Source organism: Gavia stellata, chromosome 2 (genome assembly GCF_030936135.1).
Source record: "Gavia stellata isolate bGavSte3 chromosome 2, bGavSte3.hap2, whole genome shotgun sequence".
NCBI classification, from domain to species: domain Eukaryota; kingdom Metazoa; phylum Chordata; class Aves; order Gaviiformes; family Gaviidae; genus Gavia; species Gavia stellata.
This window is the reverse complement of record NC_082595.1, coordinates 5,011,868-5,035,504: the sequence shown is the minus strand read 5'-3', so window position 1 is coordinate 5,035,504 and position 23,637 is coordinate 5,011,868. Positions and strand designations below refer to the sequence as shown.

Genomic DNA, 23,637 nt, shown 5'->3' with positions numbered 1-23,637 from the left:
CCACTGTCTGGCGACGGGGACCTCTGTCAGCCCCGTGTTGTTCATTTTGGCAGCAGCTGATTAGTAATTAATATGTGCGTGTGTTTGGTAAACAAGATACTTTGGGCACAAAAGACAGGTATTATTTTTCATAGCAGTCTATTAGTTTTACCCAGCGAGGGGCAAGCATTTTGGTAGGAAAAGTCACTTTTCTTTGTTTAAGACCTTGACCTTTTCAAACAAAACCTGTAAATTATTTCACACTCTTTGCCTGTAGTTTGATTAGACTGCTCTTATTAGCAGTGAAATGTAAGTCATTAAAATGAAGCTTATTTCAAATTATAGGTCAGACTGAAGCCTGGATTTCATATAAGAGTATAGAAAATTATTTCTTCTAATTGTCTTGCATACACTGTAATAAGGAGCCCAATTTCTGGCTTTACTCAGGTAGAGCTTCCTTGATTTTGCAGGTCTAGGGTCAGGAAAGCTTACGATTTGTTTGCTTTTGCTTAATGTTTTCCTCCAAACATCCTTAGGTGTTGCAAGAGCTCAGCCTGGAAGGTATGGGTGCTTATCTCCCATTACCTTATCAAGCCACTCAGATGTATTTGCTCCTCGTTAGCCAGAGGAGAATTTACAGACTGTTATTATATGCAGAGGGAGATGTGTTTCTAAGTGAAATGAAAAAAGTCTTCAGCCCAACTCAGTATGAAACAGTCTTTGTTTTTCGTAAGCATATTGAGCTTTCTGAGCCTCTGGCTTTGCCTGGATTAGCTAAATAATGCTATATCCTTGAACGTAACATATTCAAAACTTGCTATAGGCAGGGCAGCTTTGACTTTAAACATGTACCCCCTGGGTGAGCCGTGGGCTGAAACTTTCACCTCATTCCACTCCCTTATCTATGCAAGAATGCGGTTACTAGTCAGCATTTTAACATATTTGCCTGGAAATCCTGTTTTGTGAACACTTATGGAGCATTGCTCTTGTAATGGTCCTACTGACATAAAGTTTCCACATGGCACACAGGAGGATGTACTTTCTGATACGAATCCTTGTCCAAATACAGTCAGTTAATTGGAATTAATTTGTAAATATTTATTTGTAAGAAATATATGAACCTTCAGTGGTTTTCAAGAAACACTACGTGCATAAACATTCAATGGGGAAAAATTCCAAGTTTTCAATGTTTGATTCTTCTTTTGTTTGAGAGTGGGGCGAGGAGGAAATATACTTTCAAATGATGGGCAGCAGATATTTTTTTATTTGAAATAGTAGTGTGCAATGAAGAACTGCAATGAAGGCTGTGTGGAGACTGGAAGAGAAACTGGTGCTTGTTTTCTCAGGAGAGTTTCTGGTGTCCTGTATTTATGTTCTGAACATAAAACAGTGGGATGCATTGGGATACCCATCAAGCAACCTCCCCTCACCCTTACTCCAAAGAAGTGAAGAGAATAGCGTGCATGCACGCACCTGCACATGTGCTCGGAGTGTCTGTGTGTTTAACCTCTTCCTCCACCAGTTTGACTTCGGGCAAAGAAGATGAGAATGAAATGCAGAAGCATGTATACGTAGCTGTAACTGATAAACTGGCCAAAGGCTCAGCCTAGAGAGAGTAGCAATGGAAGGAGGGACTGCCTGCCGGTCCCTTTTTCCGAAACCAGGAGCATGGGATGGGAAGAAGCAATAAGTAATTATTTGGGTTTGGTTTTCTTCTTTTCAGCAACCTGGTCTAGTGGAAGGTGTTCAGTTTTGGGCCCCTCACTACAAGAAGGACATTGAGGTGCTGGAGCGTGTCCAGAGAAGGGCAATGAAGCTGCTGAGAGCTCTGGAGCACAAGTCTGATGAGGAGCGGCTGAGGGAGCTGGGGTTGTTCAGTCTGGAGAAGAGGAGGCTGAGGGGAGACCTCATCGCTCTCTACAACTGCCTGAAAGGGGGTTGCAGAGAGGTGGGTGTTGGTCTCTTCTCCCAAGTGACAAGCGACAGGACAAGAGGAAATGGCCTCAAGTTGCGCCAGGGGAGGTTCAGGCTGGATATTAGGAAAAATTTCTTTCCTGAGAGAGTGGTGAAACACTGGAATAAACTGCCCAGGGAAGTGGTGGAGTCACCATCCCTGGAGGTGTTCAAGGAACATGTGGACGAGGCATTGTGGGACATGGTTTAGTGGGCATGGTGGGGTTGGGTTGATGGTTGGACTTGATGATCTTACAGGTCTTTTCCAACTGTAGTGATTCTGTGATTCTGTGTCCCTACCCATGGCAGGGGGCTTGGAACAAGACGATCTTTAAGGTCCCTTCCAACCCAACCCATTGATTCTATGATTCTTCACTGAAAAGGATTGTCACAAGGGCAGGCTGAGGATTATAATGGTTTTCTTTACACACCTTCTGAAAGCCTTTTAATGGTTTCATATTCTGTGCTATGCCTTGTGCTTAGAAATGATCCCTAGTGTAACACTCTTGCCTGCCCTTGGCTTTGAGAGGTTTGGATTTCAGTGCTATCTTCAGGGTAAGCCTTGATTTCTTTTTTCACTTGTACCATCACATGATGTAAATATATTAGCCTATCGCCTTTAGTAGCCCAGTAAGCATGTTTGAGGACAGAGTCTTTGTCAAAAGGCACCCTACTCAATGGGAGGCACCCGTGTCTGTGACAGCCACGGACTCTCACCGAGGTAAGAAAGCACGTCTGGCTCCCGCAGTAGGAGCATGGCCCATGCTGCTTTCTCTGGCATCTCCAGTCTCTTCACTGCTGCAAAAAAGGAGCACAGATCAGCCAAATCCTTTTTTTCCTTATTGTTAACTACTGTGAAGCGATCAATTCTGAAGAGTCTTTCCTCAGAGTCCAGTTTCCTAGAAGGATTATTTATAGACATACAGGAATTTCTGAACAAGCAAGGTATAAGAAGAGGGGCTATAAACCCCCCTGCTTTGGGAAGGCGGTGGGTTGATACTAAAAAACCTGCTGTAACCCCGAAGTTTTCTTTGGCCAACAGAGCTGCTCTGGAAATTTTTGCTTTTCTTTTTTTGGCAAGTGGAGAGTCATAAAAGAAGTACAGACTGTGTCAGAAAATGTCAGCAAAACAAGAAATGCTCCAGCAGAACAACAGCTCTCTCTAGGTGGAATTACTGGTTTGGGGAAATACTCACTGTATCCAAATCCCAGGAGCTGTAATTTCCTATCTGCCGTATGTTGTTGCCATGGCAGATGAAGCCCAGACCTCATTCCTCAGTCCTTTGAAATTGGCGTTAGTGGCCCCTGTGAGGTAATACCCTCCAAGAAAATCCAGGGTTTGATTCCACCGGTGTTCGTACACATCCTAATTGCTTGCCCAAGCAGCTCCGCTGCCTTCCAGTGGGACAAATCGCAGGTGTGGAACTACCCATCTGTACGTATTTGCAGATTCAGGACTTTGCGCTCTTGTGGTAGACAGGAAACCACTCTAGGGAAAAACAAAATGTGTGTTGAAAGCACAAATAAACTAGGTAGCCAACTGCTGAAATTTATTTTAAATTATTAGGGGAGATTTTAATTGTTTTAATGGGCCATATGGAAATGATAAGATTTTCTTAGGGCTCACAAAGTTTTCTATAAATATTAACAGATTTCACAACATTCCTGGTAAGTATGTAAACATAATTTTAACCATTACAGAAACAGCAAAGCTATAGGATGTAAAGGACAAGCAATTTCCCAAGAGTACAGGGTAACAAATCAGCGGCTTAGCTGGGACTATAGCCCCTTCAGGACCTTATTCAGCAGACCATAGTCCTGTGGCAATATATTTCCTTGTTCAAAAGAAAAAAAAAAAAAGAAGAAAAAAAATTACCTCTTGCACATTTATATTCCTTTCTAATAACTATTTCTCATCACAGGAAGGCTTTATGCTCAGTGGCATGAAACGCATGCCTGCTGCTTTGAATCTCCTAAATAAGGCAGTACAAAGTCATAGCTCTACTATTTTTGAATGTTCAAGTGATACGTATACAGTTTCAGGGTTTGTTCCCTCAAATGCAATTTTACTGACATGGTATGTCTGCATCATCACCTTTTCCACTCTCTTCATTCCTCTACTTCTTTTGTATCAGTTTCTGGCACTGTATTAGAAAAACAGCATTTCACAGTAGTGTTACGGTCAGTAATTTAAAGACAGCTGAGGTGGAGATTTTCCTGGGCATTTCAATTACGGATAACTGTTGGCTCTGTAATGGTCAGTAGGGCTGGCTATGGAGCTGGAGCACTAATTGGAAGGTTTTCACCCTTTTATGAGTTTAGCTACTATCTGTATATGTCTCCTTAGTTAGAGCTCTTCATAAATATAAGAATGATGCATCTACAAGATTCTTTTTTTATATACAGTATTCTTGTAGCAAAGAATATTACTTTGGCTTCCTTCATTTCCGTACATGTTATTGCTGTGTTCTATCGGTGCAGCTCAGCGTGGGCCCACACCCCAGAAACGGGGTTGTTTTTTGAGCACTTCACCCTAAAAGTTGGAGCACGTCCATCCAGGGCTTTACAGGAGCACTGCACGGGCTGAACACGGAAACGTGAGTCTCCACGAGGCGCCCATCGAGGAGTGTTTGCCCTTGGACCTACTGATGCCCTGGTCTGGCGAGGACAGCCTTGTAGCTTCAGGGCTGCGGACCAGCAGCAGCTAGGGCTTGCCATTTTGTTTGTCCGTCAGAGGCGCGAACACTGTCTGGAAGAAACGCTCCAGCAGTGCTAGAAAACAGGGAGACTGGCTCTTTTGTTCAAGGCTTTGAAAGGCTTTATGTTTTTTTCCCCTCAGCGCCAGGCTGCCAAGAGGTGGCCTTGGTTCTAGGTGTAGATTCATCTGTTTAGTGTCCTCCAGGCTGAGCGCACATAGTGGTGGTTATCAGCGAAAATAGGGAATGAGGCAGGGGGTGTTTCAAAAGTTCCTGCTTGCGTCTCCTTGAAGATTTTCTGCATTCCACAGAAAGCTTGTTAACCTCTGCTTTGGAGGGATGGTAGGCTGCTATTTTTATTAGCGGTGCCGGACTTGCCAGCTAGAGTACATCTTTACAATGTTTGTTGTATAAAGGACTTTATACATTTCTGTAAAGCACCTTATGCTAGTATCCTACTTTTATGAACCACAGCTTTGGGCTTCAGCCTATGCTGCATAGAAATAGTCAGAGTTTTTAGTCTGAACTCAACTGATTCAGGTTGGCTCTCGATCCTAGAAGCCCACGAGTCCCAGAAGCCTTAATCTTCAATATGATGTCAACTTAAAACATTCCAAAGAAGGAAGAAGGTACACCTAGACTATATGGAAGTCTAAATTTCACCTTCACCATCAAGTATAGCATCATTGTAGGAGTTTCCATGATGTTGAGTTCCAGCAGTTGGAAAGTCCTTTTCCAGCATTAGTATCTGTATTTCAGTAGCTGCTGTAACAGAACCCTCTTGTTGATCTTATTGAAGAGGTGATGATTGAAAATACTTTCTGGAAAAAAAAGGCGTCAAGCTGATCACTAACCATTCTCTGCTATCTCAGTGCTGAAACTCACTATGTCAGAGGCTACTTCTGCCAGATAAAGGGATAATCAGCTGAAACATCTGTGTGTTTCTGAGGATTATCCTTGAGTGAAGGAGGTAGGAATATCATAAAGCATACACAAAGGCAGACAGTAAGTTGGTTGTGTCTTTCTATACTTTCATTGCATGTTATTTGTTCTTCCGTAACCCAATACATTGGCCCTAAATATTGTTCTGGTGAACACTCATAACAGTAGCACTTATACAAACTGCGACTTTTGCCAAAAGCAGCATAAAATAATCTTTTAAACACTGCAGTCTTACAAACAAAGCCCTAGGAAATAAACATCCTTTACAACTGTCAAACTCAGAGTAAGCGTTCATTTTCTCATTGCCAAAAGTGTGCCTTAATCTGAGAAAGAGAGAGAGAATGACCAGTATCATGCCTACTGTTTGAACAATCCATTTGCAAGAATAGATATAGATGTTACATTTAAAAAAAAGAATGGAAAAAAAGTGCTTGGGTAGTGAGATGAAATAATCAAAAGCACTGAAATACCAAGCACTACATCTACCCCAACAGCTCAAGGGGTATAAAGTAGTGGTACATTTTCTCAACAAAGTAATCAACTACAAAATTCATGCATTCTCTTATTTTTTGCAAGGCCAACTCATCTTTAAAACTTAAGAGACTTTTTACCACGTAAAACAGAGCAAAGTATAGGAGATCCTGCAAGGAAGCTGCAATTAGAGGAGATCTGAAGGTAATGACGCAGACCTTTGAAATAAATCTGAAGAAAAACTTAATGGGTACGTGTGAAACTTCACAATGACATTTCAGTTTTGGTGGTGACATTGACTGTCATTTTTACTGGCCTTAAAGCAAAACCAAACGTGGTTAACCAAGCCTCTTGCAGCGAATTCTATCAGCTAGATAAGACGTGCAGCACTTAATGTACAGTACATTGGCTGATTGTGGATGTCGCCGGAGAAGAATGTGAGGCCAACTCATTTTTTTGTTATAAACTCTGATCGGGACGATTCCATCTCCGCATAGAGATTACCGTTACGTCGCTGATTGGTTAACCTCTGTTCCTATTATTCAGGCTTATGCATGCGATAAAAAGTCCATCCAATACACGCTGAAAAATCAGTGGAAGAGTTCCTATTGATTTCCATTAGATTGTGTCGTAATACTGGGCCCAGTCTTTCACTGCATTGCTTTAGCACTTGGTCATCAGTACGGAAGTGTCAGCTAACAAAAGCCACGGAGCTGTGGCAACATTTTTCTCCTATGAGTCATGACTGGATGTGTGTATAAAATGAGAGCATTTGACAAAGCCAAGTTCTTATACAAGTCATACCCCTTTAATTATCTTCTGTCACAGCAAGTTATCACTGTTTTTAATTAAGCAAACGTCCTCAGACTGGCAAGATGTGCTGCTTCATGATTTATCCCTGCTGGAAATGTTTATTCCTGGTTTGAAATTTTAATATGAAATATCAGGGAGGTGGAAGGGGAGCAGAGGTTTCAAGCACCCTGACATCCGCTACTGTACACTATGTTTCCCTAACTTGGTCCTCAAGGTGAGCAGTCAAGATAAGCCAAAGATCTGCAGCCCATCTAATTTGTTTTTCCATCATTTTCTTAAGTTGTCTTACGTGCAATAATCATTACAGTGTAAGTGACCCTGCTGGGAAAATCAATTCTTCCTCACTGAATAGAAAATAACTTACACTACACTTGAATCATAATTGGTGTTTTGTTTATTTTGTCGGACTTGCAGTTAACTGGTGACTGCTTTGACCAGAAAGTTCTATGTCTTCTGGCAAAGGCACTGCTTGCTATAAAACATTGTGAAATCTACCTCCGACTGAAATGTAATAAAAACCGCTTATGGACCTACACTGAATTTTTTGTCAGATGTTCGATATTATGTCCTTGGAGATTAAAAAGTCTCTGAATATTTATTAGCAAGATGGGAAGCCTAGTCCAGATAGGTTTTGAACCACGCTCATCACTGGAGCCATGTGAATGACTTTCAGTAGTACATCTGTCATATATTCTATTAGTGTAAGACTATTATTCCCCTTTTGTTGTTTATCTATAATGCAACCACAGCAATGAAAAAGACTCTTATGTGTTATACGTGGGCACAAAGCCCACGTAACTGATGCCAGCTTTTCCACCTGAGGATGAATGGGAGTTAGCGGAGGTTATCAGCAGCGTGCGTTGTTCTCACACCTCTAGGGTGTCACGTGGTGTGCCAAAACCCTCTTCAGTTATACTGTATTTAATGAAATACATTCAGGGCTGGTAGTTTGTACTTGGCTTAATTTTAATAAGAAAGTTATGTTGGGAGGGGAGAAGGGTTTTTTAAGTGATTTAGTTTCCTATGCAGCACTTGTGTTCCAGAGCTGGTGCTCGGGGTGTTTCCCCTGAGAGGAAAGAGGAGCTCATGGTGATGTCCCGGTGACGAAGTGTAGAAGCACTCCACGTGCAGACCCAGGGCTGGTGACCTGGAGTCCAACCCGAGACTTGAAAAGATGTTTGGAGCTGCAATATGCTTTTCCTGGGTTTTGTTATTGGTGGAGGAGGCCACTATTAATCAAAACAAGCTTATCTGAAGTAGGGTCATCCCCCTACTACCCTGAGTAAGGAGGCAGCTGGGATTCTCCATTTTCTCCTACCCTTCTAGGTGGTGCGTCGCATAGCAAGGGTGTCTGTGTGCTGTACCCTCACGTTGCCACGGCAGATCTGGAGACCACCTCTTCCTGTGAGCACCCGTGCAGCTGTGTGCCCAGGCGAAGGCACCCCGTGCAGAGCAGGTATCCCGCTGCTGGCACGCTCCTGCTCTGCTCCTCAGTGACCCAGCCCCATGGTAGAGCAGCTGGCCCTGCAGCTTCCCCGGAGCAAAGTCCCTCTGGGAAAAACAAAACAAAACAAATAAACAAAGGAAAAAAAAAAACCACAAAGAGGAAAACAAGGTGCCTGTGTGGAAATGCCCCCTCCTGTAGCCAAAAACCTGATTGCAGTTAATGACGTCCCCCTCGCCCTCCTGCAGTGGATAATCCTTGGTTGACTATTTTGGATACAGAGAACTCCTCAATGCTCTCCAACACCCCTTCCTAACCTCATATGTGGAAAGACACTTTTCCGGTGATGTGGACAAGAATCTCTTCACCTGAACATTTAAATCCCATATATAAAGAAGGAAACTTGGTGCTTGTTTTTCTATTTAGTTCCGTCCTCCCTGTAAATTCCTCCATTTATCTTCAGGACAAAGGATTCATTTCCTGATTTTTATTTTTTTTTTAATTTTTTTTTTTTTCCTGTTGGGGAAAGGAAAAAGAAGGGGAGGCTGTGTTTGTGTTTGGATAACCAGGAGCATTTTCAGGCTCTGTATCCAACTCCACGTACAGCTGTTCTGGGAGAGATACTGAAAAGCTGCAAGTGGATTCTTGTGCCACCTTATCTCATTCAGACAAGAGAAGACACCCCTTGGCTTATAACGATAAGCTACAGCCTTGATCGATTTGATCTGTGCTTTTGTCCTTCTTCATAATTTGAGCTATTGATTCTATTTATTAAAACTAATTTAAAAAACACAAGCCCTGAGTGCTCTGCTGTTCCAGATCAGGCTGCTCTGGGCAGTCTGATCTGAAGCTAATCCATTCACTGCTGATTTATTTTCACTCTGTTTTCAAGCAGAGTTCTGTTCTGTGTTTCATTTTTTTTTGTCCTCTGTTGCACTCTGAGAAAAAAGACATTTAATTTCACACCTCCAGTGAGAGCAGGGGGGTCTAGATTCCTTTTTCTGTTATATGAAGTAAGCTCAGGAAAGTTTACCTGGCTCATATTCATGCAGGTTTTGCTCAGATGGTGGCCCACTGTGTATTGTTCGCTATTGTCTTGAATCAAAGCACTACCTTTTTGCTAGAAAAGAAATCTGAGTATTTGCTTAAATGCCCTCATCCTGCCATACTGGAGTTAACGGGACTTACCGTGTTCCTGAATTAAGGGCCAGCAGAGGAAATCCTTTCCCTACTTCTTCCTGGGAAGCACAGGTTTGTCTAAGGGCTGGGGGACAGTTCTCCAAAGATAAATACCTCTATTCAGACTTAGAGAACTCAAATAAAACCCTTACTATTAAAAACATCTTAAAAATAAAGCCTTAAGGAGCTAGGTGCCTTTTAGCACCAAGATGGATTTGAGTCTGTGGCCAAGGATCAGCATTTAGTGACTTAATGGTATTTATTTACTGTGGGTGCATTTTGCTGGCGATGCTATTGTATCCTTCTTTCCCTCAGTTTAATGCAAGTGTTTAAATCTTCAACCTTGAAATTCTCCAGCTGGTTAAAAGCTCACTGGGTGTCCTGCTTGCGCAGGGACTGCATATCATGTCTACTGCATCTCTCCGTGTTTGCTGCTGTAACATATTCTTTCCACAGTAAAAAAACCTCATAGTCTGTTCCTAATTTATCCTGAGGTCTGCTTGGTCATCCTCACAGTCTAAAGCCTGAGATTTCTTCTGCAATATGTCATAACTATCAGCTGGAATCAATCAGACAAAACACAAGCCTAGATATGGTCATAAAGAAAATAGGCATAGGGTAATCGCCTCCAAAGCCTTGGTCTGCTTTTAAAAACGTGATTCTTTACTTCAGGATCAATACGGACACATAAAGACGGAGTCAATATTACTGAAAATTTCTTTGTAGGTTAGAAGTGCCTTATGTAGTGCAGTAGATAGATATCTTTGTTTTGACTTGAGAGCCACAGGTAGAGTATTGATTGGATACTTGCAACAACCAACATTTAAGCAACACCACAGCTGTTCAGATAACGGTAAGAAAGCGAAGCCCCTCAGCTTGTTTACTACGCGATCTTGCCCCAAAGCTTCACAGAGATGTTGTATAGCCCAGCAAGGCTCTTTGAGTGGTCAGCAGCTCAAATTTGGCCCACCAAGACCAACCAAGGGCATGCTAGATCCTCTTTCCACAATCCCCTGCCTTGCCCCGAAGGAGTATAGCCCAGCAGCGGCAGATGACCATCAGTTTTTCCTCTGTAGGAAGGGAGCCCCTCCTTTGCCTGCTCTCTCCCTGCAATATAAGACATGGCTATGGTAAGGCGGATCAAGTATCCTGCGTACAACAGGGATTTTTAAGAGCTGCGAAGGGCAGAGTAAGAATTAGGCAAGCGTTTAAGATGTATTACCACAATACTCCTTCAACCTCCAACTAATTCCCGCCCAGGGGATCGCCTGAAATTCTTGTTGTTTGTTTAGTAACCCTAACGTATCTCTCCTCAAATTACTTGTACATTCTACCCGTGAGCCCACATCAGCTTCTTACACCCAGGCAAGCTGCATGAAGGAGTTCTGGTAGTCCACATGCACTGCATGAAGAGCCAGGTCCTCTTGTTTGCTTTGAATCTAGCTGCCTCTGGCCTCGCCTCTAAGTTTTTGTAATGGAAGAGCTGAACAGCATCAGTCCTTGCCCACCCTCTCTGAGACATTCTGTAGACTTCTAGCATCCTTTTAAGCTTTCCACACTGAAAAGTCCCAGCCAAATTGGTTATTCCCCTTATGGAAGCTGTATCATGTCTTTGATCAGCCTTATTGCCCTCCTCTTTACCTTTCCCAATACTCATATACCCTTTTTGAGATGAAAGCGATCAGGATTGCACCCTCTAGTCAAAGGTTATGTGAACCAGTGTTTCTTTACCATCGAGAAGGGGGAGGACTGTTTTAGAAAAAAAGCACAGCAAACAAGTGACACAAAACCCTTAGCATTTAGAGTATTATGAGCCTGAGTCTGCTTTATAGTCCACCTCGCAAAGTGGGGGTGGGTAGGACAATAAGGGGCAATTTGACATTTTGCAGTGGCAGTGCATTTCCCGTGATTTTACAAAGATTATCAAAATGACCTAGTAAAAGAATTTGTGGAGAGCTGAAACATTCTTTCAATATTTTTATTATTAAAGAATGCTGAAGCGTTCTTATCGCATTTGTTTTTGGAAATGTCTTGTGGAGCTAATCCTGTGCAATGAAATAGGAGTCTGAATGCGGCTCTGAAAACATTACCTCTGATTCAGTTTTACCCTTTGATCTGGCAAAGGGAGGGGACTAATCCTTGAATTGCTTTAACCTAAGGAGCAACCCCTTCTTCTGCAATGTACAAAAACTTGCATTGGCTGTAAATATTGAAGAATACTTCAACGCTTCAATCTAGACAGAGATTGCCCGTTTCAAAGAGTGCCAGAATAGGTGGTGTTTGTTTGTGCTGATCTGGGTATCTCTCCCCATTTTGGGAGAGCTGTCCCAGGCTGGCTGCAGTGCAGGTTCTTTGCTGCTCTGATGTGTATCTTGGCAGAGAGATGTGTACCTCTCCAGCTCTGCCTGGCATGGGGGCATCTTGAGTAGAGTCATGTCTTGGTAGTCAATCCTCTTCACATATTTTGCTTCCGCGTATTTATTTTTCCTTGAACGTCTACCATCCACAGTGTCCTGTAGGGAGGAGTTTCATCATTGAACTACATGCTGTGTGAAGACTGAACTCCTTCTGCTTTGCAAATCTTCTCACTCAGCTCTTGTCCTACTACCCTGGTCATCATACATACTTGTCACCTTGCTCCTCACTCCCCTTCCAGATCACTTATGACTATGGTATGCAGGCGCGGTGCAGGTCTCCATGGGATGCCATTCATGACCTTCCTTCACTCAGATGACTGTTACATCTATCCTTGTTTCTTCCACTTGGGTTTTATCCAATTTTACACAAGAAGATGCCTATCACAGTCATTTAGAGAACTGATGACCCAGTCAACTCAAGGGAGCTGATGGAAGGGTGCGTGGGAATAGGGCAGAAGTCTAGGTTTCATCCACTGAGGTTAGATGTTGCAAAGGATATATTTTCCCAGGCATAACTGATAAGCTCTTCCTCAGAGGTCTTTCACAACCTGCACCTGTCCCATGAGCAGGTCAAGTTTATCCCATCTCTGTTTCACTGTTTTGTCACCCGTTTTAAGAGGACCATGTGTGTTTATTATTTTTAAGTGGTCCATAGAGGGTTTCACCCTCAAGAAGCACTCTGAAGGTGAAAGCACTAAGCACATCTTTATTCTGAACGTAAGCTAGTGTTTCAGCTGCCAGTGTGGTCAAGCTGGCATCTTTCTGAAACAGTAATACTCACTTTCAAATGCATTAAAGATCTATGCTTGACATCAGTGTAAGCTTTGCCCTGTGTGTTACTGGGAAGAGACCTGCCAATCTTAAGGAAATGGTTCGGTTAGTATTTTTAAGGATACTGGTACCCTAGCTGCCGTGCTATATTTATTCAGGAACATCATTTTAACATGTGAAAGTAGATAGAAAAACTCAGCATTTGCAGTGGCAAGCTAATTCTTGCTACAGTTATAGGAAAACATAATTATTTGGGCTTTTTTAGTTCAAGGAGAAGTAATAAGGATTCCTTGCTTTGTTGTTCCCTTTCTATCAAATTGGAGGTGTCTGTGGGGAAGAGATCTCAATAACAGAGAAAGACTGTGAGGGAGAAGAGATGCTCTCAGGAGAGTGCAGGATGAAATTGAAGGAGTCCATCCACCTGCAATTCATATCTCTGTGAATGTTTCCCTTAGCAATCACGAACAGATGAGCTAAGAAAAGCTCTTGACATGGAAACTGTGTGGCTAGGAAGAGCACCAGCGACGCTGGAATGCGTGGTGAGCAATGGCAGTAAACAGGAATGTTTACAGGGCTTGAATAAAACGTGCAAAATGCACTACTGTGCGAGGACTACGAGCTTTCTTATGCACGCAGGAGCGCGTTGCTCGCGTTAATCTCATGGGTGCTCCCATTCTCAATGTGCTGTGTGGTTTATCCTCTTGCAGAGGCAGCAGCAATTCCAGGAGCCAGCTTCTGTCCCCCTGGAAATAGTCAGCAGAGACATTCGGGTTAGAGGAGGGCATGTCCAGAGGGGATGAACAGGAGGTTTTGCTTCTTTGCATGGTGCTAGAGTAACAAAAGGTGGGGATTTTTCATCTTTGTCGCTTTTAGTGTTATTTTGAAACAGCAGTATTTAAAATTTAAACGCCTACTTCAGTATGTAAAAAGAAGGAAATGCTCCACTCGTCACAGTGGGAGAGAAGTGGGAGCATATGGCACAGGCCCAGCATATTTCTGTATTTCAGTATAGTTATGTCAGCACAAGTCTAGCTGGTGCCCTGAGAACAGCGGAGTACATGCCATTTGCACCCAGGACCCCTCCTCTGGGAGATGCTGTATTCCCAAGACTGCCACTTGAGTTAACTGTGTTTGGCACTCACGCCACTCTTTGGAAAATATTAGATAGCAGAGAGAATATTTAGTTTAACAAAGCTCATGCTCAGATCCAGAGGAAAAAAGAGTCCGATCAAGTCTCCGAGTGCTATTCCTTAAACGGTTTCTGACTGCTCTGGCATTGAGGAGTGTCAGGTATCTTATTACAACTTCAAACAAGCCTTTGGATGTATCTAAATTAATCCAAACATTTGGTGGGGACTCTGTTACTTATTAGGCTGGGTGTGCTAATTAGGGAATGTAACAGTGAGTTTCTTTCTTTTTATTTTATTAATGTTCTGTGATATTTCAGCTGTGTCCCATTAAGCAACGTAGGTATAGGGTTTATGAGGATATGGATGAGAAAGGAGGTAAAGAGCACGCTAGCTCTTTTTAATGAATTTGTCAAGCAAGATTAAGTGACAGAGGTAAGTTATTTGCCATTTTGCTAAACAGCGATGGTTCAGCAAGACATTTTGCAGAAAAGCTTTCCCTTTCTCTTTTACCTTCACTAAGGCATACAACATAGAACTTAAGGATTTTTGTCCCTGGACAATTTGTCTCAGTCAATAAAAATAGCATCATGTATGGAGGGCCTGCCAACATAGAAAGTCCTGAGGTCTTAGAGGTAGAAACACCACACACAAAGAACACTTGTCACCTTTCTGCTACGACCTCAGCCGATGAACAAACCGCTGTTCTCGCCCTGCTGCGGAATAAGATCTTTTTTGACACATTCTTGGGATGGGAAAGGAGTTGAAGCGACCAGCTGTGTCTGAGCAGGATGGCTATTCTTGCTCTGAATCAAAAGAGGGAAAGAAAGTTTTGAAGACAATACCTAAAAAGCCCCCCATCTGGTTGGACTGTGGACATTTTTCATAACCCTGTTTGCCTTGACATGTCGCCCACAGGAAAGAACACGAAGTAAAACGTTTTTCACACAAGAACAAAATACCCAGTACTTGTACAATGCTCCTTTTGTTAGGAAAGTATGCAGAGATATTAATATAAATAGATGCAATGCCGAGAGTATGCTCAGAATGAATGTATTTTTAATGGCTCCTGACCGTGAAGATGGTTGCAGATTTCAAGGTCAGATTTTAAGGAAGTTGCACATTTATCACATGCTGTACATTTCTCAAAGGCCCATGTGAGCAGGCTGTGAGGAACGAGGATGTGCTCTTCTAAAAGTAGTGTAGTGTCTTACAGGACAATCAATACTAATAAAGTATAGCTATTTGTAAAAATAAAGCAATCACTATTTTCTGGCTCTCTGTAACCAAGACGGGATAACTTCATTCACTTCTGTTATTTATCTTACACAAAACACTTTTCACAGCATGCCTTTGACATTAATAGAAGCAATTTTAACTGCGCTTTCAAGCTTACTGCTGGCCTTTTTTGTGCGTAACTCACTCCTAGCAGTTAAACTCTTCCCAGACATGAACGTGATAACTGTGATTCTGCTCATAGGCCTAAAGAGGACTTGTTTGTGGCTGCAATTTGTGCTCGGTGGCAAACCTTTTTTTCTCTGTGTGTACGTACTGTAGAGGAATCCAGAGCTCCAGCTTTGCTTTGCTTTGCTCGCGCTCTGCGCAAGCTTGAAGAAGAGAGGAGACCCTTCCTGCCAAGACGGCATTGCTTTGCTGTCTGCTTTATCTGCTGCAAGGGCGCAGGATGCAAATTTTGCCCTTTGCCTTGCAGCCACCCGGATATGAGCCAGCAGTGTGCCCAGGTGGCCAAGAAGGCCAACGGCATCCTGGCCTGTATCAGAAACAGTGTGGCCAGCAGGAGTAGGGAGGTGATCGTGCCCCTGTACTCGGCGCTGGTGAGGCCGCACCTCGAATGCTGTGTTCAGTTTTGGGCCCCTCACCACAAGAAGGACATTGAGGTGCTGGAGCGTGTCCAGAGAAGGGCGACGGAGCTGGTGAGGGGTCTGGAGCACAAGTCTGATGAGGAGCGGCTGAGGGAACTGGGGTTGTTCAGTCTGGAGAAGAGGAGGCTGAGGGGAGACCTCATCGCTCTCTACAACTGCCTGAAAGGGGGTTGTGGGGAGGTGGGTGTTGGTCTCTTCTCCCAAGTGACGAGTGACAGGACAAGAGGAAACGGCCTCAAGTTGCACCAGGGGAGGTTCAGGCTGGATATTAGGAAAAATGTCTTTCCTGAGAGAGCGGTGAGACACTGGAATGAGCTGCCCAGGGAAGTGGTGGAGTCACCATCCCTGGAGGTGTTCAAGGAACATGTGGACGAGGCACTGCAGGACATGGTTTAGTGGTCATGGTGGGGTTGGGTTGATGGTTGGACTTGATGATCTTACAGGTCTTTTCCAACCTTAGTGATTCTGTGATTCTGTGATCCACTGAAGGGACCAACGTCCTCGTGCCAAAGGGTGCTCTGCAGTAAGTCTGCTCAGAGCAGATGTCATTTGTTTGATACATACCTTGTGCGTTACTGCCACTCGCACCTAAATCTTCCTACAAAATTGTTTGTCAGACACTTTGCAAAATGAGTTAACACATGCAGGCAACTGGTCTGAATAGTCACAACTCTGTTCCTCTCCAGCTTTATCTCAGCGTGAAGCAACCCAGCCTAAGTACAGTGAAATAATTGCCCTGAGCGTAGACCATTAAACATCTCAGATCGAGTAAAAGTCCTGGTGTTGCATCTCTTTTTCTGATTGGGAATTTTGCGATCTTCTCTTTTTCGTTTTTCCCTCCATCTTGTTTTGTTTTGTTTTGTTTTTTTAATTCCCCATCTCCAAATTCATCCCACCCTATTCAAGCAGAGGTATTTAAAAGCATCTTGGAGCTTTATTTTTAACTGCCTGCACGTGTGACCTCGGAAAGAAGCTATCTGCAGCGCCGTGGGGGGATGTATAGCGTTACTGAGGACAGTGTATGCTTTGTCCAGAAATGAAAAGGGTATCAGCGCTGAGACTAAACATACCATGGCTTTGGAAAACTAAGGCAGGGGGGAGGGAGAGCAAGCTTTACAAGAGTGTTGCTTGGCTACTTTTGCAGTCTTCTACATGCTTTTTTTTTTCCCCTCACAATTTTCTGTTCTTCCTTATCTCTCCTTATCAGCTGTTAGCTGCTGAGGGGCACTGTGTGCAACTTATTAGCTGACCTAAGCAAGGTCCAGAGGGAAAAACAAATCGCACAGCAACTTTGCTGTGTGCCTGTGTGAGCAGCATCACAGCTCTGCTGGGGAAACGGGCGTTTTGTTATCCGTGTTATGGTATTGTGGGCACTCTACGAGTGAAATGCCAACAGGACATCAGCTGTGTGATCTTAAAATGCTTCCCTTCAGGTTTTTGTGGCTGGATGGCATTATTACGCCCAGCAAGTATTCACTAAATTTAGAATAGGAATGCCATCAGTACCATTCATTATCCTTTAATCTAATTCAAAAAAGAAAAGGAAATTGATTTTTAAGGGAGGCTGCTGGTAAAGATTAAGGAGTGATTTTTCATCAGCTACTGCACATACTGCCTTTTAGATTCAGACCTGCAAAGAAGATGGGCATCACTGATAAATATATCACCGCAGTTCTAATTGTATTTACTTTGTCTGCACGTTGCTTTAATGGTGCACAAACCGAAGTACTTTCTTTCTCAGAGATGTCCCTTACCTCACTCCCAGACCTGAAGAGATTCCCGAGTAGCACACCTGAAAGGAGGACGTGCGCCCTCCCAGAGTTATCCCGCGTTTTTCAGTCAGAGAGAAGAATGGCTTTCCCTTGTATGGCTGAGCATGACGTTGTACGGTATGGAATAGCTCCCTGGTTAGTTCAGGTCACCCGCCCGGTTGTGTCCCCCCAGCCCCCAGGCTATTCACTGCAGGGGGCAAAGCGAGAAACAGGGGCGGCCGTGATGCTGTGCAAACACTGTTCAGCGAAAGCTAGAAGATTAGTGTGTTATCAGTACGGTTTGGGTCAAAAATCTAAACCACAGCACCGTATGAGCTGCCACAAAGAAAATTAACTTTCTCCTGACCAGGCCCAGTACAGCCTGAAACTCAGGAGGGGATCTTTGTTTTCTGTCTTCTCCTTAAAATGTATGTTGCCTAATTTTTCCTTGGAATACTCACCTTTACCTGCTTTTATTATCCCACAAAAGGAATAAACCAGCTGCACAGCCTAGATAACTTGTCCTTTCACAAGCATTTGAAGGGGATGAGCAGCTGATTTAAGCACATTAGGTGAATGCTGTGTTTAGATGCTTCAAACCAGATTGTGCATATTAACAAGCGATTACGGTCTCTCTCTCTTAAGTCGATTTACACGTGCGCAAAGTAGGGGCTCTCAGACTCTCAAATGCATGGATCATGTCTCGGTTGAAAAAATTAATCGCAAAGCTCTTCCTCCATTGTTCAAGTGTGCCTGTGCCATCAGGCTCCCCTTTTTGAAATGAATCTGTAGTTACATGAATAGTCATTGTTGGAAAAATATTCTGCTTGGCTTTGGTTTTCCTTTAAGACGATGGCGTAGCTCTCTGAAAAGACGAGCCAGTAGGATGGTGGGAGCAGTGTTTTGTTGCTACCGGTGCCATTCCTCGTGGTCCTGTCAGCCTTACAAAGTCCCAACCTCAGCACCGCCTGGAACTGAGGCAGCTAATATAAATCTTTCTCTGTTTTTAAATTAAAGCCTCGCGAGTGTTGAAAATAGCTTTGCAGCATGATATGAACGCACTCTAAAGACCTTAAAACCAGAAAGCAAATAAAACCAATCTTTTTGCGTTTAGCTTGATGGTTTTCGAAGGCTGATGTTTTAGCATCCGATCTATGAGTTTTGTGCTCCTCTCCGTCTGCTGTCAGGAAGGGGAAACCATAGCTATGTCTGAAAGCAGCTACAAACTACTTAATAGATTACAGAGATCTTCCACCTAGGCAGCTGATCAGGAAAAATACTTTCATGTTCATGTATATCTGCATATGCCCCTTCCTAGTGAGGCATGTACTAGAAGCAGACCCTAGTCATAGTGAAGTCCTATGGCAATGTGAACTCATTTCAATGTGCTGGGGGCTTACAAACGTTCATCATAAATTTAAATTAAATCACATTTAACTCAAAGGAATCTCATGATTCATTCCAGTGAGAATTAGGCAAAAGTTTAGGGCCAAATTGACACAGCCAGATTGATTTACAGCATCTGGGGGACAGTCTGCAGTATCTGTTTGACTCGTATTACAGCATGAGAAGCAAAATAGTCCTTCAGTTGCATTGACTAATCAAGAGAAAACAGAAAAAAACAGGGGGCAGGATTTTGTTGATTTTTGCGTTTAATCAAGAGCACACTAAATAGGTCATGGCATCATTTTGTCGTCTCCTGACGTAAAGCAAAGGCTCATCTGCCACTTCTGCTGGAACCTCCAGCACGTCTCCAAAGCAAGAAGCAAAACCAGAGAAACAACCAAAAAAAATTACAAAGGGTAAATTAAATTTCACTGTAAATCTTTGTTTGACAAAATACACATTGCTGCGGAGGACTGGAAGCTGATAACATCAGTCTATTAGCTCAGAGATTAAAGTAAAATGTTCTTCAAAATCCTATCACATTTATTTCTTTGGGATCGAATTTGGTGATTTAGCATTATGGTCACTGAATCTTTTTGGCTTTTTATTTTATTTTCCTTTTGTCCTTAAGTTATAAAGTTTATAGTATCAGCTTGATATAGTTCATTTTAACATCATGAATTTGCAATTTACATGAGCCAGGGAAGATAATTCTACAATGCACACACTTTCTGATTAACTGTGTGTGACTTAAGTAGATCTGAGAAATGAGTTTTAAAAAGTGTTTTGAAAGATCTAAATTCAGCCTCGTTTTATGAAGCAGAAATTAGTTTTTTTCTTAACTAGTCTAATTTCTGGTAATCAGTGCAGTCCTTTGTGGTGCAAGGTTATTGCAGGTGGTGGGGGGTGTTTGCCAAGGAAGGGGGCTGGGAGGAGGGGGCACCAGCGCAGTGCGGGTGTAAGTTCTGGTGGAGAATTTACGCCAAAGAGCATCTGCATAATTGTCCAAGAAAAAGCCTGTGGGACCAGGGTCTGAGAACTCGTTTGATGAATATGCAAAATACATCATTTTGCACATAAATGGCTAACCTCACAAACACGGTGTATTTACATCCATTTGCTTAATGGGCACCCTTCACATGTTTCCTATGCACTTTTTTTTAAGAGACGTTTAGCAGAAATGACCCGTATTGGTCCGCTTTTTTTATCTTGTAATTTGCTAAGTCTTTTTAATCACCCATACCTTAGGCACCAGATATTTGAATAATGACACCCAGTCCTCCATCCCTTCGTGATGAGGTTGGTCTGATTTCTGTCACTGGCTTCATGTGGGGCTGGATGGAAGAATATTAATTTTTCTTGAGGTTTTTTTCCCATCATGTCTTACGTTCTGTCTGTCTGAACTACTTCAGCTGCAGAAGACTCTATTTTAGGAAAAGCTCAAGAAATCTCTTCATAACTGGAGATGTTAGAGGGTTATTCAGGAACATTTTACCAGTACCTGCTAATTTCTGTTGTTTGTATCGTGTCCTCTATAGGCTTTGAGATTAAGTTGGCACTATGATATTTCTCTTATACTAGACACAGCCATACAGAAACAAGACGTATTTAGGTTGTTTGCTCTTCATGGTGATATAAAGTGGTGTAAGTTACCTGTGTCGTGGCTTCATGTTGACTGAGACCCCACTGTTTTCAACAACCAGGTTTAGTTGTCTCTTTATAAATAAGCAAATCAGTAGGAGATAGTTCTGCCCTAGTCCTGACAGGTCTAGCCTCAATTAGCAACAGTTTTTCAGCAGTTCCGTAATAGCAGAATTTACTCACGCCCATTCATGAGACAAACTAAAATGATAGAACAAAGAGGCATATAAAACAAACCACTTAAAATTGAAAAATGGAAAAACCTGTGGGAACTGTGCATGTTCAGTCCAGAGAAATATAGTCTGATTTTAAGCTTACCTGTCCTTCCAAATGTAAAAGGATATTACTGTACAACAGAAGACAATTACTCTCACTGGTCAGAAAAACAGAAGTAGGTAAAAATCAGTTAAATATTAAGCAATATTATATCTTTCAGTAAATAGTAGTTGTTGTTGTTGTTGTTATTATTATTATTATTTAATACTTATAATTCGTAACACATATGTATAAATACATAAAGTATAAGTGTGATTGTACAACTGCAACAGACAGCTTCAGTTCCTATCAATAAACTCCCCAAGAATTGCTTTCAACAGATGTATTTAAATCAGGATTTAGAAACCTCTCCTGGATATCACGGCCTGTATAGGAGCAATGGGCCAGACTTAAATCTAGCTTATACTTCTCTACGTAGGGAATAACAATAGTTAATATTGCCATTCTTCTATTTCCAGCCATGTGTATTGCCTTCTCATGATGCAGAATAACCATGTCACCATTTGGGACTTGTTTCCTTTCCTCTGCTTGTTTGTCTTGACATGAAACATGCTTGACCGAAGGAGGGCTGTATTCATTTCTTCGACCCTAACATAACGGCAGCTACAAAAGGAAGGAAAGGCTTATCAATTGTTTTCACCATCTACCTCAGAAAGAATTGGTACTGAACAGCCAGTATCGCAAGTTGAGTACAGATTGATTCTTGGAGCCTAATTGGTGAGATTTATTTACAATACAGCATTTGGCTAGTTATAGTAGACTCCTATTCATTATACAGCTGATAATTCAACGAGTAACTGATTCTAGTTTTTAGTGTTGTTTATACCATTAAGCCTGTCTTTATTAGCCTACTCAGGGATGTTTAAAAACAATTAACCTTAATTTTTTAAAATGGACTATGAGACTTCAGCTATTAAACTTCAGTTCTACTTTAACTGCTCCAGGACATTAGACACGTGGCTCCTGAATTCTGGCACCTTATTAACTCAGGATAGCAGGGTATTCAGCAAAGAAAGTTAAGGTTTGATTTTTACTTCTAGGGACTTGTGGCTTTCCTCGTATAGGTAACCTCATCTATGAATGAGGTTCCCTTCTTTTAATTAATTTCGGGATCAGGCTGTAAATTCTTGTTGTGGTGAAGCATGGCGTAGGCCAGTATTTAATTAAAAAATTGCAAACCTCCTGATGACCTGCGCCTGCAGAGAGAGGATTCATTTTAGAACATTGCCGTAAAAAAATTATAGGTGGCTTTTCAGCCAGAGCCTGCTTTCTAGGGCTCCAAAATTAGGTGTGCGTTTCTACAAAGGAGAGTTTAGGAAAGGTTTCAAAGCAGATCAAAGTTAAAGAGTTTCCTGACGGTTCAGCTTTGTAGCACTAAGCCTGCTGGGTGTTCTGCAAGGATCCATTGTGCCCAGCTGCACTCTGAAAGCACGGCCGTAGTTTTGCATGCATTACACCGGCCCTGTCTTCGGCAGGGCTTTACAAATTGTCTAATCCTGGTTAGGCCTTTTCTGGAAGTTCTTTAATCCTTCAAACATTTGCATAATGATCTCAATACTGTAATTCTTGTGTGACAGTGTGTTGAAGCTCTTTCTGACTTACATTAATGATAGTACAAGAATAATGGAATACCAAATTGACTTTATCATCTTTCAGGACTGAGAATACCATAATTTTCAATGTTTGAAAAAGTGTGGAGCCAAGTTCACTCCTGGTGTAATCACAGTGGTATCTCTAGAGCTAAGTGAGGCGTGCATTGACTTTGTCCCGCTTAAGTAAATATTAACTCCTATTTGGGAATCTAAATGAGGGAGTAGTTTCCACTAAAGACCTACGATTAAAAAATAGGAACCTTTCACAATGGTATTCTATCAGAATAATACTTTTTTCCCTATGACTTTGATTAAAACATGATAATCTCCCATGAAAATTCTAATCAACTGTAATAAAAAATAGATGAGGATTGCATGAATACTTTATGTGAACGGTAAGAAAGTAAGTCTCTAATTTTGAGGTATTGTGTTAAAATTTGCAGGACTACATAGCAGGTAATACCAAGATGAATTCCCATTTCTGTCCTCCTGCAGACCTTACAGTAAGGCAGCACAGACGCGAGCTGAAAGGCAGTCCCAAGCAGCCATGCAACACCAGCTCTGAGATGATAAAGATGAGGGATGCTCTAGCAGGCGTACCCACTGAAAAAAAGACTTCCATAGCAATTCAGAAAACAATTCATTTCTATTTCCATGGGAAAACAGACTGAGAAACTGAATCACAGGGTGATATTCATGTATGTAACACAGGTGATGGGTTTTTAAAAAAGAAAATACCATTTTTTTTAACAGCTGTCGTTTGGTACAACCAGTGTTATCTGATATCTTGCTTATTTTATCTGCTTCATGTTTAATACCTGGGAGTTTGAATACGACTCTTATTCTCAGCAGCAAATACAAAAATGCAGTATTTCTCCCTACAAAATCTCTGTGGGCTTTCTCATGTCTCAGCTATGCTTTCTTGACCTGGCATCTGGTCATAAGCGTATCATGTGAAGCATGTATCTTGATGAGCAGGTCGTGTTAATATATGCAATTGTTTGTGCTCACTGCCTATGAATGATTAAATGCGTGAAAGAAAACAATTACCCAGATAACACCTTATTTCTCCAAGGACTAGTAGATACCCTGCCTTTCATTTGCTGAGTGCACTCAGAAGTTCTGTCGTCCTCTTTGTTCATTGTGATAAAAGGAAATGAGTCCCGGTTAACGGAGAGGTTTATATGATATTTTAAATGTTTTTTTCTTCATAAAGCGTATTCTGTGACCTTTAAAAAATGATTAAAATGTTGTCTTGGTGCATGTGTGATCGAGTTGTGTATTCCAAAGTCCTAATTTTGTGTCACATTACGAAC

At 42.1% G+C, this 23,637-nt stretch overlaps 1 protein-coding gene across 1 annotated transcript in view; it reads left to right on the top strand.

The window, feature by feature from the left end:
- FSHR (follicle stimulating hormone receptor) overlaps positions 1-23,637 on the top strand; it is an 85,420-nt gene that overhangs the window by 7,735 nt on the left and 54,048 nt on the right. The gene's annotated exons all lie outside the window — the stretch shown is intronic.